This window comes from Trichosurus vulpecula, chromosome 1 (genome assembly GCF_011100635.1).
Source record: "Trichosurus vulpecula isolate mTriVul1 chromosome 1, mTriVul1.pri, whole genome shotgun sequence".
Classification (NCBI taxonomy): Eukaryota; Metazoa; Chordata; class Mammalia; order Diprotodontia; family Phalangeridae; genus Trichosurus; species Trichosurus vulpecula.
In genome coordinates this window covers 412,250,228-412,263,198 of record NC_050573.1, presented here as the reverse complement: position 1 = coordinate 412,263,198, position 12,971 = coordinate 412,250,228, and positions in this window count along the sequence as shown.

Genomic DNA, 12,971 nt, shown 5'->3' with positions numbered 1-12,971 from the left:
ACCCTTTGTTCTTCTCAAGCTTTTTTTCCCCTTCTATTTCTTGCATAGGATTAGCTTGCCCTGGACTCTGTGCTTTCATTTGTACCCAGAAAGCCATGGTCTTTATTCCCTTCCAAATCTAATTCTAAAATGATTGCTACTGGCATTCTCTTCTGTTATTGATTATTGACTTTATTATTTTCTTACCCTTTACCTTCTCTATCCTGGCTAACTCAGCTTGACCTACATTCATTTTACTTTCAAATAATATGTTGTTCTGTATAATCTTAGTAATTTCATGACTCTATGTTTTTCATTCCCTAACATTGCAGACTCATGTGCCTATTCATTAGTTAATCTATACATAACAACTTTACTTTCTGTCAATCATTAGCAGATTCAGCTTGCCACAAAAGGAGCTTCTGTTCAATACCACTAGGTGTCCTCTATCAGTTAAGTTACTTCTATATAGAGTTGTAATAAATGTCAAAGAGGTATACTTTGATTTGTCTGTCTGTTTTTCCCATTTCACAGAATTATGGATCACTTTAATCTTCTTCACAAGGGAAGATGATATATTTTGTTTCTCAATACCTATGTAAAATGTAGAACATATAATAAAAATCTCTTTCCCCTTTTTTGTGCCCTTTTTATTTATATGAAACCATTGTGAATTTTGGGATAGTTAAAGCAAAATTATTTCTTCCTTCAATTGTCATTTTTACTTTGGCAGTTTTTTTTATCTTCATATTGCCTACCCTTCACTGAGGGCATTATTTTAGCCTAATACTCCCAGAATTCTAGATTGTCATAGGATCAAGCCTGCTGGAATACAAACTAATCTTTACTGGTTAATTGGTCTTTTCCCCCCTCCCCACACAAAGTAATCTCTCTGAGGGCAAGAACTGTTGCATTCCCCCCCTTTATATTCTCAGAATTTAGCACAGCATAGTTAAAATGGACTGACCAAAGACATGGACATTACATCTTTCCAAATGGTCTAATATAAATGTTCTATACAGAGACCTATATAATATTGAATCTGCAGCAAGAAATCATTTTCCAAACACAGCACAGAAATGGAGACAGAAATTAATGGAAACATGAAAGATGTTATTTTAAGTGTTCATATAACACCCCTTAAATGTTAAAATGATTTTGAGGGGACATCTTTAAAAATAAAACAAAAGAAAACTTAAGGATGGCCTTACCCACTGCAAATATATTTTGAATTCATGGTGAAAACCAAACAAATTAATAACCCCTGCTTTGCATTGGATTCCAGATAAAAGCAGCATCAGAATTCTTTTTGTTATTATTATTATTTTTATGGAGGTCACTTAGAAAAGATGTTCATGGAACGTACAAATAGAGATTACAGACATTTGAGTCAGCTAAGACTTTTCAAATCTAAGAGTACTAAGGTTAATGTAGAAAACCTTCATTTGGCTCAGGAAAAAACTCCCCAAAGTACCGCAGGTAACAGCCACCCCTTCTCAAAAGTGTTCTACAGATGCATGGTGTGGGAAGAAAAAAATGCCCCTTGAGCATCCTGAATGGGCCTGTAAGGGGCAAAATAAATTGCTATTGGAAAGAGGGTTCTGAATCCCTGGAAGGTCTCCTGGAAGTATAGACCATTCCAGAAAATGAGGCCAAAAATGTTAGAGTTTGGTTCCTGTATGAATAAATGTGGTTTTGTATAGTAAATAAAACACAATGACTCTTCCCTTAACTCTGTAGATATTTTAATTTTTTTAGACATTTGAAAATATAACTATTACTTTAGGCATTTGGATTTATAGATAAAAGAATTTTCAGTATCAGGAATATCCAAATCAGTCAATATGCATTGAACCCTGACTATGTAAAACATCTAGGATAATCTCCTGACTCAACCCGTCACTTTATAAGTATAGATAGGCTTGCCACATGACAATAACATTATACAAATAAAACACGGATTAAACCTATAAGTGAATTATTTTTAGTGGCCAATTTTTCAAACAAATCAACAAGTAAATAAATATCAGCTGATAAAATAAGTACCAAACAAGATGAGGTCACAGGTACAAAGCTTAGGAGTTGATGCTCTTATAAGAAAGTAGTAACCCATTACTCTAAATGTTAATGAAGACTTCATTTAGGAAAACTCATTTCTTGTCATTTTAACCATATTTGTTGTCATTTGTTTTCAGGGACACTAATATTGCAGATTGGCATAGGAACTGTTGACATACAGAGTGAGAAATTTCTGAGCGTTTTGTTGTTTTAAACCACATGGGTGTTTTTTTTGTGTGAATTTTTTGAAGTGTTATAACACTTTGTGACATAGCTAGGCTATGTCTGCACATTTGAACATAATATCATAAATATAGAACTGGAAGAGACCTTAGAGGCCTCTTAGTCTATTGTCTGATTTTATTGATAGACTAACACTCATAGAGCTTGAGGGACCTGCCCAAGTTTATACAGCTAGTAAAAGGAAAACGCAGGATTTTAGCCGGCATCAGACAACAAATCCAAAGACCTTTGTATTGCAACATGTTGCCTAAATGTACAACACTTTCCACTGAAACACATGACAAATCAAGTGGAGAATTAAAGGATTAGAAAAAAAACTAACAAAAATGCACATAACTGAAATATCTTCAGCATATTAAAATAGCTTTTATTTTCCTTGAACAATTTAGATAATTGTCTTTATTTTTCATTTATCTCTGGGTATAGATGCTGACTATTTTCATATAACTTTTGCCTGGAACTGTCAATAAAAGTTCTCAACTGATCTGTTATCTGAAGCTATTTCAGTGGAATTTGGTTGCATTGATCTGTGAATAGCAGAGTTGCAATTTCTAGAATCCTTTAAATTTGAACTGAAAGTTGTGGTTTGAAAGTCAGTGCAAGTTTTGATTTCTATGAAATGTTCATTCCTATAAAAACGGCTTTATAGAGACTGCCCAGGCTCATGGGACTTTGTATTGGATTTGATTGGGCAGAGAAGTATAGATGAAGATGACACTGGGTCCACTAATAGTATTTTTGGACTAGAACTTTTTCAAAGGCTTTAAGAAACTTAAATACTAACACTTAAACAGACAACAAGAAAAGAAAAAGAAACCCATTTTAAGCTTAAATACGAGAATGTAAATACGAAATAAAAAAAGGAAAAAAAAAGCATTACCATGTGCATATTGAAAAGCCTTTTACAGAACTTAATTCAGGCAACAGAGGGAAAAATCTGCCATTTAAGGCCCACTCTCACTCTGCCCCAGGCTACCTTTTCAAACCCAATTTTCATCACTTATACCTGCTTTACTCCAGAGGAACTATTCTACTACGTCTTCCCTGGTCAGGTGCTACCTCTTCCATAAATTTTCCCTGATCCATCTCAGATATTAGAGCCATTTTCTTTCCCTCCTTAAAACCCTTTGCATTTATTTACCTGTTTACACCTGTATCAAACCTCTTCTTCCCTCCCTTTCTCTCAAGTAAGCTCTTTGAGGGCAGGAATGTTACTTTTGTTCCTTTTATATTCCCAGAATCTAGAACAGTGAATGATTGGGGGGTAAGTGCTTAATAAGTGTTTACTGAGTTGAATTGAAAGTGCCTATCATTACCACATTGTATTCATGTAACCTACTTTTGAAATTGAGCCAAAAATTAGAAGGAAAAAATAGACAACAGAAGAAAAGTTAAGCAAGCATCCTTACCATCCTTAAAAAAAGAAAAAGAAAGAAAGAAGGAAGGAAGGAAAGAAAGGAAGAAAGGAAAGAGGATGACGTTTAAAATTTAAAGCCATGAATATAACTCTTCCCTTTAAGAAAAATGGTATAAAGCAGCAGAAATTTTCATTTGCTTCAATTCCTCATTTGTTCATTTTTTTCATTGAACAAACTTTTTTTTTTCTAGCTCTCATCTCCAATTTGGACATGGGAGTGGTGAAGGAAAACAAGGTTCTTGTAATATATTCAGGCAAAAGACCAAACGTCTTCTTTAGGACCATAGTATTGGAGAAGCAAGGGGAATCCTCTGAAATCATAGAGATAGTTCTTGGAGAAGCTAGACTAGAACCTGGGTCTCCCATCTTCTATGTTAGGATCCTTTCTTCCTAACTGTCACAACCATAGCCTAAAGAGGCAACTCTCTAGTCTATTTATCCTCTAGTCCAATTCCCTTATTTTACAGATGAGAAAATCTAGGCCCAGAGGGTGACTAGCCAAAAGCCACGCAATTAAGTAGTATCTAGTATTTAGGAAAGCCATTTAAAATATCATGTTAAATAACCCAGTTTTAAGTTAATAAATTCTAGTTTTAATGGCAAAGCAGATCTATGCTTTAGACAATTTTTTCATGCCATTGCAAGGGCACACCGATGATGTTTCTTACTGAATTGTTTTCTTTATTTTTATGATTCCATATATTTAATTTGTCTCATACCATATAAAAGAGTGATTTTAAAATGGAAAATCTTCCTTTTATAGATAATAATAGCTACCCTTTACATATATGTTTGAGGTTTGCAAAACTCTTTACACGTGGTTCTTCATTTGATCCTCACAACAGCTCTGTGAGGTGTGTCTTATTATTATCCTCATTTAGCATATGAGGAAACTGAGGCTGAAAGGCTTATCTTGCCCTAGGACACATAACTAGTAAAGTTCTAAGGCAGAATTTGAACTCAGATTATTTTTCCAAATAAAATGATTTCTTTTTAAACCTAAGGGTCTTTGAAAATGGTGAGTGTTAGGATCAAAGAAACATATTAGGAAAATTAATCTGGCAGTGGGGCTTAGGATGTGGTAGAGCGAGGGGAACTAGAAACAGGGAGAATAGAAGATTTGTAATCATTCAGGTATTAAGTACTAAGGGCTTGACTTAGGGCTGTGGCAATAGAATGCAAATTAGGATGGATGTGACTAAGAATTTGAAGTAAGTAACTTGACATGATTCTGAGGTTTCCAGAATGGGGAGTCTGTGATATAGAGTAGTCTGGAGGAAAAGATGGTTTGGGTGAGATTGTTAAAGATTAGTAAGAACAACAGCTCTAATTAAAAGACTAAAGTATTATAAAAGTCTTATGAAAACTTTAGGGCTGGAATTTTTTTTAAGTCCGATTCTTAGCAATGGAAGGATGTCATTGATGTTCAAGGGTATCTGACTCTTTGTGACCCCATTTGGGGTTTTCTTGGCAAAGATACTGGATGCAACTTTGGGGGGTATGTGCTATTATTGTCTCCAATTTACAGATGTTGAAACAGGCAAATAAAAGTTAAGTGACTTGCCCATAGTCACACATCTAGTAAGTGTCTGAGGCTGGATTTGAACTCAGGTCTTCTTTACTCCAGACTTGGTACCCTATCCAATACTCTCTCTACCTCAGTGTCAGCTTTTCATAGTTATTCAGTCAGTCACAGGCACTGTGCTAAGGATCCTATGTTTAGAGCTGGAAAGGACTTCAGGAATCACCTATACTAGTTCAACTTCCCTCATTTCACAGACAGGATGAGACATTTGTATCCCAGGTTAATAGTGTAACTTGCCCATGGTTACATAGGTAGTAAATGGCAGAGCTGGGTTTTTGAACCTAGATCTTTTGATTGCAAACCCAACACTCTTCCCTCTACCTGAGACTATTTATCTCCCCAGGGAGAAATCTTTAAGGTATCTGACTAGTCATGAGAGTCAAAACATTGGAAGTGGATGAGATCTCTGAGCAAACATGCGTAATAAGAGATCAAAAGAGACAAAGACAGAACTTTGAGAAATGGACACAATTACAGAGGTGAAGAAAGAAAGTAGCTGGTTGCCTCACCTGGCCGAGAAGTAGCAGAAACAAATGACAGAAGACAGAGGAGGAGGGGAGAATCTCAAAAAAAAGAAAGGGCAGTTAGCAATAATAAATTTGGGTGGGAGTTTGAGGATAATGAAAATTGAAAGCATTTTATTTGGCGATTAAGAGGTGATAGACTAATTTGAGTAATTGGTTTCAGTCTAGCTTTGGAGTTATAAGTCAGATTTCAGAACATTAAAGAGACTGTCAGACTCTTGGAATCTATGAATGTTTGATTCTTGACATTGTCCTGCAAAATTAAAAGCATATGTTTTACTATTTTGGTTTGTACTGGCAGAGGGAGTTTTCTCATTGAGATAATCCCTTTAACAGTGAAATTACAAGTCCAATCTAAGTAATATTTTAAGTTACTACCACTTGCAAGTTATTGTATCCTAATAACTAGATTGAGATCCTTATTCTATACAGACATCAAATTGTACAAAATGAGAGTATGAGATTCTATTATTTAAAGTTAAATCAAACTTTAAAAGTCAATTATAATTAAAAAAGAAAAAAATGGAAGAGGAAATCCTTTGCAGCAGTTTATGATACAAGTGGTAGTTAGTGAAAAGAGTACTAGGCTAGAAAGTCCAAAACCTAGATTTTTGTCTATACTCTTCCAACAATACTTTCTCTCTGAACTTAAGTAAGATAGCTTACCTTTTTGCTAAAGCTTCCTGACCTAGGAATGCAGACAATGGACTAGAATATTTTTATGTCTAGTTCTACCTCTAAATTTCTAATGTTCTCTTTTGTATCATATCAAATGAGCTCATATATTTAAAACATTTTTCAAATTATCATGATAGTAGGTTTCACAAAAATCACATATGACAATCAGAAGCGCTAAACATTAAAATGGGGCAAACTTTTCATATCTATTTCTTTGAAATGAAGCCCTAAGTCCATTTCTAGAATGAATTGATCTTGTATGTTTCCTTTAACTGATTTTTAATAGAAAAGTCTGATATACGTGTGATATACATAATTCCAATTAAAACAACTATTTCATTGATCTGAATATTTCACATGAAAGGTTTGTTTTTTACCCCTTGTGTTTTCTCTTTCCTTTAATACCTGAAGAGCTATCTCAAATTTTCACATCATTTTTGAACTTGTATATGGTATATCTGTCAAGGAAAGATTTTAGAGTTGACTTAAAGGTGGTAAGTGGAGGTGGGGCATATCAACTAATCCATCAATTGACAAGCATTTTTAAGCATCCATTATATGTCAGGAACTAAGCTAAGCTCTAAGGATATGACGAGAAATGAAACAATCACTACTAAAAAGAGTTTATGTTCTAAAAGGCAAACGGTAGCTGCTTTCCAGGAAGGCATTTCAGAGAGGCAGCTAGGTGGCACTGTGTATAGAGCACCAGGCCTAGAATCAGGAAGGCCTGAGTTAAAATCCAGCCTCAGACACTTACTAGCTTTGTGACCCTGGATAAGTCACTTAACTACGTTTTCCTCAGTTTCCTCATCTGTAAAATGAGATGGAGAAGGAAATGGAAAACCACTCCAGCATCTTTGTGAAGGGGTCACAGAGAGTTGCACATGACTGAAAATGACTAAACAACATCAACATTTCAGCTCAGAAGAGGAATGGAATTAAACTCAGCCAAAAAAGAAATGGAATGCCTGGTACAATGTCAAAGATGGTTGTCAGTATTGGAGGGAAAAGTCCTGATTTTTTAATCACTTCAAACAATATCATCTTTCAACTTGGTTTTAAATAATGTCAAAATGTTTTAACAAATTTGAAGTATCTCAGAAGATGAAATTCCACCCATGTCACTGCTAGGCATCAAAAGTAACAACCTAATATAAATTCAGTTGGTTGCCGGATGCATAACCCTTTAAATATGTTATCAGTAGTAATAGCAGCCAGCCAGCTTTACAAGACATATTCTTGTATTATGAAAGTTGAGGGATAAATAAAATTAGAAACTGAAGCTACATTGGATAATGGATGAGTTAGAACAATTTTGACTTCTCCCTAGTGTCTTGCTGATGTATGCACTTTAGATTCTGAATTAGAGGAATCATGTCTTAAAGGGTGAAAAGGAAAGACACTTGGTTGTCAGGTTATATAATATCCGAGTGTCTATTTTCAGTTAAGGCTTCCATTTAGGGTTTTTCATTTTAGACCGAGCTGCTGAACTCACGCTCTCATTGCATTCTGAGGTGCAAGTGGAAGCTACGGAAGGCTTTGGGGGGCTCAAATCAGCTGCCAGATGGTTTAAAAAAGCTGTAATATAGAACAACAGGAACTACATGCAGGGAATCTTTATCAGTGCTGAGAGATGGGGAATCAGAGGAGATTTTCAGTTATGATAGGGCCTGCTGGAATATTTTGAACACATCCTGGCACAGGCCTTCAAAGCCAAAGCAAGGAGAGGGTGATAATTTGTAGTTGGTGATTTTTTTAAACCTGTTTTTGCAGGACCCTTGACTTAGAATCAAGCTGACCTCTGGGGTCCAAGACAGGGTGAAATTTCTCTTTTGTTTTTTCTTGCTTGAAAATTGGGGCAAAGAAAGACAAAACCTAGGAGTTAGATGGACTACCCATTTAACACAAAATGTAGGCTTATTCTAAAATGGTATTCTATCAAAAAAGTCACAACACAGTGTCTTTTTCTCACTACCACCCCAACCTAAATTGTTTGGATTGTTCTTTCTAACCTGTCTTCTTCTCTACCTCTCTCCCTCCCTCCCTCCCTCCCTCCCTTCTTCTCTCCCTCCATCCCTCCCTCTCTCTCTCCCTCTCTCTCCCTCTCTGTGTCTCTCTCTCTCTCTCTCTCTCTCTCTGTCTCTCTCTCTCTCTCTTCTCTCTCTCTCTCTGTGTCTCTCTCTTTCTCTCTTGGAATATCTATAAGACACTATTATATGAGAATTTGGAAAATAAAGACGTGGTGTTAGGTATAGAAGTCTATTATTTGCAAACAATTGTTTCTATTCTGTAACCTTTAACCTTTCAAATTGTTTCATTGACTATTTGATTTTCTTATTAGACATCTGAGTTTTTCTCTTTCCTCAAATCCCTTAGTGAAAAGACAAATTTCGTGTGTGTCAATCAAGTATAAGCCAGTAGGCTCAAAGCCATACCTACTCTGGACTCTATCTCTATTACAACTACTATTCGTAAAGGGATCAACTGACAGACATGGTGTGGATATTAATGTAGAAACTATTTTCATTGCTATTTTCATTCTTTTTTCTCATTGTTTAATCACAATTGTCTCTATCATATTGAGGGCAACATGCAAGGATGCGACATCCCCATTAACCAGTAATGAATTAAATTCCATTAACTTTTTTAAGAAAAAATATTCTTTGAGCAACTACTACATGAAAGCCATAGTGCTATACTCCATAAAAGATAGAAAGATTGGTGAAATCCTGTCCTAAAGGAGCTTACAATTTAGTGAGTATATAAAAAGTGGTAGGAGAGGTAGAAATAAAAGAAGTAAATACATAATTCTAGGATAGACTAAATTTAATGCAATAAGAGTAGAAAAGAGTCATAATTGTTCAGTGAAATCTTTTCTGGTGGGAGGGGTGTGGTGTGCAACTCAGTCATCACCATTATTTAGGTTCTTTGGTGAAAATTAAATAATTTAAAGCATTATGAATTGTTTGTTCAATTTTAGCCAGCGATTAAATAAACCATGCTTTTTAGTTCTAGTATATTTCTGAACTTTGCATAGGTCTCAAGTCTATGTTAACAGTTGGGGAGATCTCTAAGGGATCAACCAGGAAAATCCGATGTCAAAGGAATGTTTAGTGGATTTTGTTGGGAGAAGGCCATCCACTAACTTCTAGATATGGAAGTTAATTCTACTCACTTTCACAGGATCAGCATTTAAATATTGAATTTAAGGACACTCTCCTCCAGGTGTTTAAAAACCCAGCTTTGGATAGTCCTTCTTTTGTTATGTCAGTCTTTTTTCTTCATCTTGAGTATCCTATTAAAATGCAAATATTCTTGGGATATGAACTCCTTAAATCATTATCATTACCTTAGCCAGCATAGTTAACTGGTAGCAGGGTGAAAGGGCAGCTAGATGACTCAGTAATTAGAGCACTGGGCCTGGAGTGAGTTCACATTTGGTTTCAGACACTTACTAGCTGTGTGACCCTGGTAAAGCCACTTAACCCTATTTGCCTCAGTTTCCTCATCTACAAAATGAGCTTGAGAAGGAAATGGCATCTTTGCCAAGAAAGTCCCAAATAGGGTCACACAGAGTCGGGTACAACTGTAATGACTGAGCAATGAAGGGCGCAAACCCCTTTGGAAATGGGATGTAGGACAGACATTTTGTGTCTGTGAGCTGTGAGGGGTGTAGGGTCAGGTAAGAGGAGGTAGGAAACTTGATAGGGAAGATAGGATGATGCCAGAGACAAACTGCTTACTTTGCAGTTTTGCCAAAGGCTGGCACTGCCGCCAAATTGCAGGTGTCCTCTCTCCATCCAAGTCTCTGATGTTTTAATATTTCTAAGTGTAATTAGGAATTTTGCCAACAAATCCATCACTTATTGTTTTCTTTTTTAATCATCACTTTAGAGGTACTGAAAATCCCCAATAGTTTGATATAGGTATGACTTCATCTGAACATCTTCCAGCTTCTTACTCCAATTAACACAAGTCCTTATAAAGATACTGCTTTTTTTTTAAGGAATTCCTTTTAGGAGAAAAATTCTCCGATAAATGTGCATTGATGTGACTTTCTAAAGTTGGAGTTTGGAACAAGGTTTGGTCTATTGGTTGACAGTCATCCATGGCATAGCCAAAGCCTTCTATAACCAGGGACTCACAATTGGCTAGAATATGAAGATTGTGTCTCAGGAAAGGGCCAGAAGTATGGGCTAGATCAAGAACATCTAGAGGTCAGTTATCAAAGATTGTTTAGTGGGGTTCTAAAGGCTACAGGCAAGGTCTAAAGTATTGCCATCAAAAAGAAAGCAAGGAAGACACAATAGGCAGAAGAGTGGAGAAAATTTGAGCTTCAAAGAAGACTGACTCCATTTGTAACACTTCTTGTGGACAGAATTCTATTTTGCTAATCATTATTAACAGTGCACAAACTTAGTATAGAGGCAAGAACACTGACCTGGATTCAGAAAGACTTGGGTTCAAGTCCCATTTCTGTCATAACTGGAAAGCCACTTACTCTGCCCTAGGCAATTCTCCAAGACCATGAATGATTGAGCAGTTGCCAATCTAGATTGGTAGAAAGGGCTATTTTTTTCACCAGGAGTGCCCTATACTAATGAAATCATATGTCTGGACCCCTATGTCCCCCCAAAAGGTTGTAACTAGTAATCATTTAAACAAATTAATAAATTGATTCCTCCAATTCCTTAATATTATCTGCTTTTTTGGAAGCATTTTGAGAGACTAAATAGGGTTCAAAACATATAATAAATATAATTTCTTCCTCTTGTCGGGTTTTGAAGTTGGTTTTCATCTTCCTTTAAGTGACAAAAAGTTTTTTCTGGTTCATAGGTTTTGAGATTATATGCTGATTTTTCAAGAAGGATGGACAATGTATATTGATTACCATCATTAGATATATGGGCTCTATGATTAGTCAGCACAAACCCATTATCAGAAGAAATCTGAGTCTATCATTCTTGAATAATCTCTTGGAAGACTAATTTAAAATCTCATGATTATATTAATTCGGCTCCCTCCCCCTGAGTAGTTCTGTCCTTGGAATAAGCAAATGCACAGTTACAAATAAATATACACTAAAAGACTACAATTACAGAGCTTTATTCATTGTCATCCTTGTTTATAAATTAACTCTTAAGCTTGGTAACTCTTGTAAGCCTCAAGGATGGGCCTTCAAAAGGCTTTTTAAACTGGAGATTGGGAGGTTGAAAATGGAAGGAAGGAGGCAATATGAAAAGAGGTGAGTAAAATTATGGGATGGAAAATTTTGAGAAACACTAACAATGTATTGCTGCATCATTAAAAAAATTCTACTCCTTTATAAAGGGATTATTTGTGGTCAAGCTTCAAAACAATTAATTGAAATCATTAAATGAAATACAGAACACTCTCACATTGGCAAAATGTCTTTCACAACTTGCAAGAGCCAATAGGCCTGATTGGTTGTTTTCTTTTCTGTCTAATACAAGTTCTGGATGCAGAATAACTTTCCATAAGCTTCAATTTGCTTGATTTAAAATGAGGTAATGATTTATATTTTAAAAATGGAGTATTATTTATTTTCATCAAAGTCTTTGACAAAAAATTTAAATTTCCAACAATAACATTTTAGTTTAAATTTTTCCAAGAGATAATGATTCATTTTTCCTCCAAAGGGAACATTTAGAATAATTTCCTCCTTTCCTTTCTTATCAAGATCATGTCATTACTGCAGATATGAAGGTTAACGTAGTATCCTCATAGTCATAGACTTCAGAACGAAATCTACTAAAAGTAAATTCTAGACTATAAAAAAGTAAGTGCAGTCTTTTCACTATTCAAGTCATGAACAGAAAGAATTTCCATTTCTGAGAGGACTCTCTGAATAGGGAAATGCTGAATTATGACCAGGTATATACTAGAAAAAATTCTTCCATTTTTGAGATTTTATCTTCCTGTCTCACCATCGCATTGCGTGATAGAGTTGGACTGTACTTACAGGATGATTTATTACTGAATAAACTTAAAATGTTTTGATGTCTAAGAAAGAACCAAGTTATTTCTCATAAATGTTTCAATGATCCACATTCTTATACAGCTTAAGCAAGTCATAACAGTATATCTAGATCTTGGAAGGTGTGGTAACATACCTAAAACATCCACAAGTAAATATAACCTTTGAAAGACATATTTTAGGAACCCTCACAATTATTTTTATTTAGTGTTCATAGAATTGAGAGAGAGAGAGAGAGAGAGAGAGAGAGAGAGAGAGAGAGAGAGAGAAAGAATGAGAACATAATAGCACAGCACTCCCCAGGCCAAAAAGGTCAACATGACTTAACCTTCATAGTACCAGTAGAACATTTCATTCCACGGCTGTCCAGTTATCCATCTTTGATCCATAGTTTGGAGATTTGGAGTGACATTCTCACTAAGTCATAAATAGTTGACATAGAGGTCTACTGACTGAGATCTGTTGCTGTGGTTTCAAGTATTAATATTT